Source organism: Notothenia rossii, assembly GCF_949606895.1.
Source record: "Notothenia rossii genome assembly, chromosome: 8".
Lineage (NCBI taxonomy): Eukaryota > Metazoa > Chordata > Actinopteri > Perciformes > Nototheniidae > Notothenia > Notothenia rossii.
In genome coordinates this window covers 14,057,787-14,064,387 of record NC_136906.1, presented here as the reverse complement: position 1 = coordinate 14,064,387, position 6,601 = coordinate 14,057,787, and the positions used below count along the sequence as shown (strand labels likewise).

At 41.2% G+C, this 6,601-nt stretch overlaps 1 long non-coding RNA gene and 1 pseudogene across 2 annotated transcripts; both read left to right on the top strand.

The window, feature by feature from the left end:
* Positions 1–1,074, top strand: LOC307016131 (zona pellucida sperm-binding protein 3-like; annotated as a pseudogene). The gene is made up of 4 exons (XR_013810542.1): positions 1–437; positions 511–626; positions 716–819; positions 896–1,074. The product of XR_013810542.1 is annotated as a zona pellucida sperm-binding protein 3-like (transcript).
* A 1,751-nt stretch (positions 1,075–2,825) lies between these two features.
* Positions 2,826–3,501, top strand: LOC307015397. Its single transcript, XR_013801503.1, has 3 exons — positions 2,826–2,991; positions 3,136–3,291; positions 3,404–3,501. It is a non-coding gene; the product is annotated as an uncharacterized lncRNA (long non-coding RNA).
* The last annotated feature ends 3,100 nt before the right edge of the window (positions 3,502–6,601 follow it).

Here is a 6,601-nt window from a genome sequence, read left to right as displayed (position 1 = left end):
CTCACCCTGAACCATAGGCCTACTGTGAGTCAGTCAGGAAGACAGAGAGCAGCCGACCAGTTTCACTTATGAAGGCCTTTCATTTTCAGGTTATCCTCCTTGTAGGACTCTGTGTTAGCACCTCTTTTGCTTTCCCGCCGACACAAGATGCTTCGTTTCAGAGCCTTGCGAACACAGGCAGGTCTGAACTCGGGCAGCAGCAGCAGAAGTCTCCGGCTGAGGAACCGCAGCAGGTGAATACCATCAGAGTGACCTGTCATCCAGACTCTTTGGAGATTGCTATCAAAGCTGACATGTTTGCGGTTGGAGCTCCTGTTGATGGTGACGAGATACGCCTTGGAGTAGAGACCAACAACCAGTACTGCAGAGCTACAGCGTCTTAAGCAGATGAGTACAGTATCAGTGTTGGACTTGTGGAGTGCGACACCAGACACTTGGTAACTTTAAAATATATTTCATTTCAAATATGATTCATTAGCTTCTAGTTTTAAACACGTCTACTCTCCACAGGTAACTGAGGACTCTCTGATCTACACAAACCTCCTCATATACTCTCCTGAGGCCTCTCCATATGGTGTTGTTCGAATGGAGGAGGCTGTAATTCCAATTGAATGTCATTACGAAAGGTCTTTGTCTCTTTGTTTTTAAAGCTCGCATTGTAAAAAATCTTTGAATGATGTCTGTCTCTTTTTAAATGCATGTTTCTGTTTCTTAGGAATTACAGTTTGTCCAGTTCTTCACTCATGCCTACCTGGATCCCCTTCATGTCGACCCAGGCTGCAGTGGAAATGTTGCAGTTTAACTTGAGAATCATGACAAGTGGGTTTTGATAATTTCATGTTACGATTTGTCATGTCTCTATTTGCACTTAGTACTTTTTTCTGTCCGTGTGCAGGTGACTGGCAGTACAAAAGAGGCTCTAATGTGTTTCATCTCGGTGAGCCCATCAGCATCGAGGCCTCGGTCAGAATTGGGCATCACATTGGGCTCCGAGTATTTGTGAGAAGCTGCGTGGCTACACTGAGCCCTGATATGCACTCCAGCCCCAGGCATGCCTTCATTGAAAATGGGTAAGGCTGCAAATTGCTAAATGGCAAAAAGTAAAGCATTTTTCCTGACCCTAGAGGGAGCTGTTGTAATGTCTAAGGCTCTTCAAGTGGTTTAATTCAGACACGAGCAATGCTGACTCGAGTGACAGGTTAATAAAAGATCAGTCCTTTAGTGTCGTCTTCAAGTTAGCTAAGGCTTGCTGCAGTTTGCTTTTAATCTTTGGTATTCTAGTTCTTCATTTCTGTGCCACTATTGGCAAATGCACAGGTCAGATTTGTGCAGTTCTGACTCTAAAGAACTACTTCCAGAACTTTCCTATAGAGAGGCGAAGTCCTGCCCATCTACTTCCGACCCATGGGACCTTATTTCGGAAAAATTATGTATTTGAGAGAAAAAGATTATCTTTCGACCCCGTTTCAATTGTGCAACGAATTACACATGTGGTGATTGTCAATCTTAAAAAATAATTTCCATGTAAAAAGTCAGTTTGTCGTGAAACTGTTGCAATATAACACAATGAAAACTACGCAACTAGAAAGACTACAAATCCCGGTCCCGCATGCTGGCTCTTAGGAAGCGAGTAACTCCCCGTGTGTGTATGTACAGCTCTCAACATGCCTAGACTTGTAGTGATTTTCACCTCTTTTAATACCTTTCGCCTCATTCTGAAAGAAAGAAGTGAAATGTGCCAACGTGACGGCTGTTTTGGTGTTGGTGCGGGACGGGAGATGTAGTTCATTGAGCGGTTTTACACATAAGCGGTCTTTAGTTATTTTACGACATACTTTTATTTTTTTGACTTGCAAAATTATCTTTTTAAACCTGGGAAACATCATATGTGTAATTCGTGGCACAATTCAAACGGGATCGAAAGGTAATCTTTCTCTCCCCATTGACTTCAATGCATAACTTTTTTTCGAAATAAGGTCCCATGGAGGTCCCCCGGAAAGGGAGGGACTTCGCCTCTCTATATGACTAGAAATGTTAGTGGTGGAGTTGCATTGTGGGTAATGTGGACTCTTGTTATAGTAGTCAATGAGTGCTAATTTAGTGTTGCTCTTTTTGTTTTTCCTCATCATAGGTGCTTTGTTGACTCTCAGCTTCCAGGCTCAAGGTCTCAATTCTTAGCCAGGACACAGGATGACAAGCTCCACATGTCCATTGATGCCTTCAGATTTTATAATGAGGACAGAGGGGAGGTGAGGCTCTATTAAATTGCCTTAAACATGATTGTGTGTGCATGTTGGTCACTGGTCACCATGGGAAAGCGTGCGTTCTCCTCCCTGGGTCCACGTCTGTGGAATCAGCTTCCAGAGAACATACGGACCTCGGCATCACTCACAGTTATTAGGATATGCCTCAAGACCCACCTGTTCCACACCGCATTTTTGCAGACTGTCCTTTACTTTATTTATTTATTTTAAATCCTTTTTATGCTCTTAACCTTTTTTATTTTTTATATTGCCTTTTTTTTTATCATATGCTCCTTTAGATATCTTATTTATTTTTTTCCTTCTAGCTTTGTGAAGCATCTTGAGATGACGTTTGTCTTTAAAGTGTGCTGTATAAATCAAATGTATTATGTTTCCCTACACCTGCTTTTCTCATAGCTCTACATCACATGTCACCTGAATGCTGTGCCAATAAATAACGCAGATGCAACAAACAAGGCGTGCACTTTTGTGAATGGAAGGTAAGTGAGATCCAGTCTAAAATATGTCAAATTACACACAAGTAAGTATTGGTGCTGAATGTTTTTTTTATTTATCAGATGGCGGTCCGCTGATGGTAATGACTACTTATGTGGGCAATGCAAAAGACCAGTTGGAGTTGAGCAAACTCTCGGTAAGCCCAGCAGCCCGAGCAAGTTTAGGCCTCGAGGGTTTGTGAAGCCAGAAGAGCGTGAACCTCTCTGGAGGAGTGGACAGAAGACCAGTACAGGTGGGGAGCTTGTAGAAACTTGTATGATGAATATTGGCTGCAGATGTTGTCATAATGATCAATTGTGACATGTTTTGGCATAGGTTTTAGACATGATGATGGCTGGGTAACTGAATTAACATGCATTATGCTGGTTTGTGTTAGTGTGGGAACATCAGGCCAGAGTGGGTCCGATGATGGTCTTGCCAGCCAAGCAGAAGAGCCGGCCCATACCTGCAGAGGAGCGTTCTTCCATTCTTGATAAAATCAGCAGATCTACAATGTATGGCAGCCAGTGGAGGGGTGGAATAAACAGAGTTGGTAGGTCAATACCGGTATTGAATTATTCTTTGTTCATTTGAAGCCTTTAACAATCTCTAAATTAAAATTGCCCATGATGAAATCTTAATGTTGAATTGTTTTTCTGTCAAAGATCAGAGGAAAGGACTGCTTCCTGATTCATCATCGACCCAAAACCAGGTGGATGTTCTGACTTTAGCTTCTGAGCAGAATAAAGATGAAGAAGACAAAGGTTAAATGTGAAAAGTCTTAACCCTTTTTTAAATGGCACTCTGGAATGCACCTTTTACAGTAACACATTTATTCTGCGACTACAGATGAAGATGCGGAGAAAGTTCCTGAACTTCAAGAAAAAACCTCTCCTGAGGCCCACCTGCAGTCGAAGGCAGCGGTGCTGAACAGTACCCACACAGCGGCACTCGATGAAGTCCTCCCAACTGTTGCGGTTACTGTGGCTGTGCCCCCGCTGTCCAACACCACTGCAACAGAATCTGACCTTTCTGAAACAATGGACCCAAAGAATAAATGATTCAAACTTTAATTTGTTTGCTTTTTAATGTTGCAATACACAAAGAAAACTGATGACCTACTCACAGCTAAAAACAATTAAATGCAAACAATTGTTTCCTAATGAGCAAAAGTGTTCCATATACTGTAAACATTTAGGAGTGGACTCAAAATTGCAATTGGTCTTCCATGTCTTTTCTTGGGCTTGTCTGCTGCTAAAAACGGTTCTACACCATGGCATTTATTTTCTGGGGTGTCATTTGCTTTAGTTTTAACAGCTGTATAAAGGTGATGTATTGGAGGACAGCCAGTTTATATTTGAACTTCAGTTACTGCAACAAAGCCTTTGTACATGAGTAGCCTCTTTTTTAAAAGGGGAGTTACCATGGGGTCCTGGCAATATAATGACCTGAACATTAAGATATAAACATGGTCGCATAACTTTGTGTCCAGGCCCATTGGGTTTTCTGACTGGAGACTGAATTCTAATAAAGTACCTAGACCTCTACTAGGGTAGTCAATATGTTTTAGAGGTACGATTTGATGGTTTACAAAGTCCTGAGTTGTTACTTTAGCTTAGCAAATCTATTCACTCCTGTTTTGGGGGACGGATTAAAATGCATTCAAATGTAATTTGTTTCGTCAGGTGCTTCAGTGATGCCAAAGAGGAAGGATCAAATGCACTTTTCAATCCCAGAACAAGATCTTATACTCTTCAGCTGCAGCTCGATGCCTTCCTGTTTCCCCAGGACACAAGGAACTCAGTGAGCCACTTCTATAACCTGAATGACTGTCATGTTTGGAAATGCTTCAAAGTTGTATAATGACATTTCTTTGGTTTCTCTTATATTAGATTTGTATCACTTGCCAGCGGAGAGCGACCTCTGAAATGCAGAAGAGCAGCCCCGTCAACAAGGCCTGCAATTATATAAATTCAAGGTGCTTTTATTATTTTGTGAATTGTTGCTCCTTACTGTAATATTGCAAAAGGTTTCTCAGTGTATCATTTACAAAGGCTCATGTTAAAAAGTATGTATAAGCTAAAACTGGTTCAAATGGTTGCTATTAATATTTCTTGCTGCTTAAGTAATCAAGTTACTTAATTAAGGAAACATATTTTTAATGAGGTCTAATGTTTACTGTCAATATAAGGATAAATACTTTCTAAAATGAATTTTCCATGCTGTCTCTGTAGAGCCAGATCAATGTAACAGTGATGCTTACCTCAGCATTTTGACATGTGAGAGGAATGTGCTAAATGTAAGCTTTAAGAATATTTTTAGAATGTTGACGCTGCCCATGGAATATATGTATACAAATAAATGGTTATTTCAACATTGGATTTGGGTGTAAATGCCCTCAACTCAAAGCGAAAGGAAAACAATGATTTAATTCTGTATTCTAATCATCAGGGGCCGTATTCACAAAGGATTTTAGGGCTAAAAGTAGCTCCTAACTGGCGAATTTAGGAGAAACTCCTAAGCATAATGGGCGTGTCAGTCTTAAATTTAGGACTCCTAATTTTATTCACTAAGAGCAATTCACAAAGTATTTTAGGCCTAAAAGTAGCACCTAAGTCTGGGAGAGCCTAAAAGTCCTCGAGAGGACTCCTAACTCAGTAAGACCTATTCACAAAGAATCTGAAAATGGCTGAGAGACGAAATGTTTTGGAGACAATGGAAGACTGTGAATTGATCAAGAGATATAGGCTAAATCGTGAGGGTATCAAACTTGTTGTGGAATTAGTGCGGGATGCAATAACATCCCCGACTAACAGGAATAACCCGACTAGTCCGGAAATAAAATGTTTGGCAACACTACGATATTTAGCAACAGGGAAAATGCAACTTTGCAATGCCGACGATTTAGGAATATCGCAACCATCAGTCAGCTGTGCCATAAACCAAACCATCAACGCACTCTCTAGACCACATATCATCCAACAGTTTATCCGGTTTTCTTTTGGACAATCAACAACTACACAGAATCAAAGCCAACTTCATGGCAATGCAGTTATGCCCGGTGTGGTCGGTGCTTTTGAAGGGACGCACATAAAAATAATTGCGCCATCAAAAGATGAGGACGTGTTCGTCAATAGAAAGAAAGTACATTCCATCAACACGCAGATTGTTTTCATTCATCATGATAGGGGGACTTGAACGGCGGTATGGGCTGTTATTGAAAGTGTTTAAGTGCTGGAAATATGCTCATTGGATAATAGTTTGCAGGGTGCTTTTGATTGCCTCCTCGATTTAATGCAATTTACGTATTTTATTGTTTGCTCTCTCTCTTTAACGTGCATATACAACGTCATTATCGTGGTCTGCACAAACTTGTCATCATGCGTGTATTCTGCAAACTGCACTGTCCATAACTATTTGATAGGAATACATTTCTAGCCTAGGCTATTTCCTTGTTTTTCGGTGATTTAGTGGGCTCGTTTGTGGGATGTTGCGGATGAGTTTCACCGAGACCGCCTACTCTGAACTACCAATCACCGTACTGACCGCTTCTAAACTCATGCACGAGGATCGACGTCATCCATAGCAACGGCGCGTCACTCTTAGTTCACTCTTAGTGATTTATCCTTAGTATGAGTAGGTCTCAGCGGCTTTGTGAATAACTTTTAAGAAAAAACTCCTACGTAAAATGTTTTACTGCGAGTTAGGAGCACTCCTAGCGGTAAGATAAAATGCTTTGTGAATACGGCCCCAGATGGATAAATGTCGATGGCATTGATGATGTGTGTCGATGTTGCGACGATGCATGCTCCAGTAACTCTCCCACCGGTCATAAAAACGTTGGAAGTCTGATCCCTGAAGGT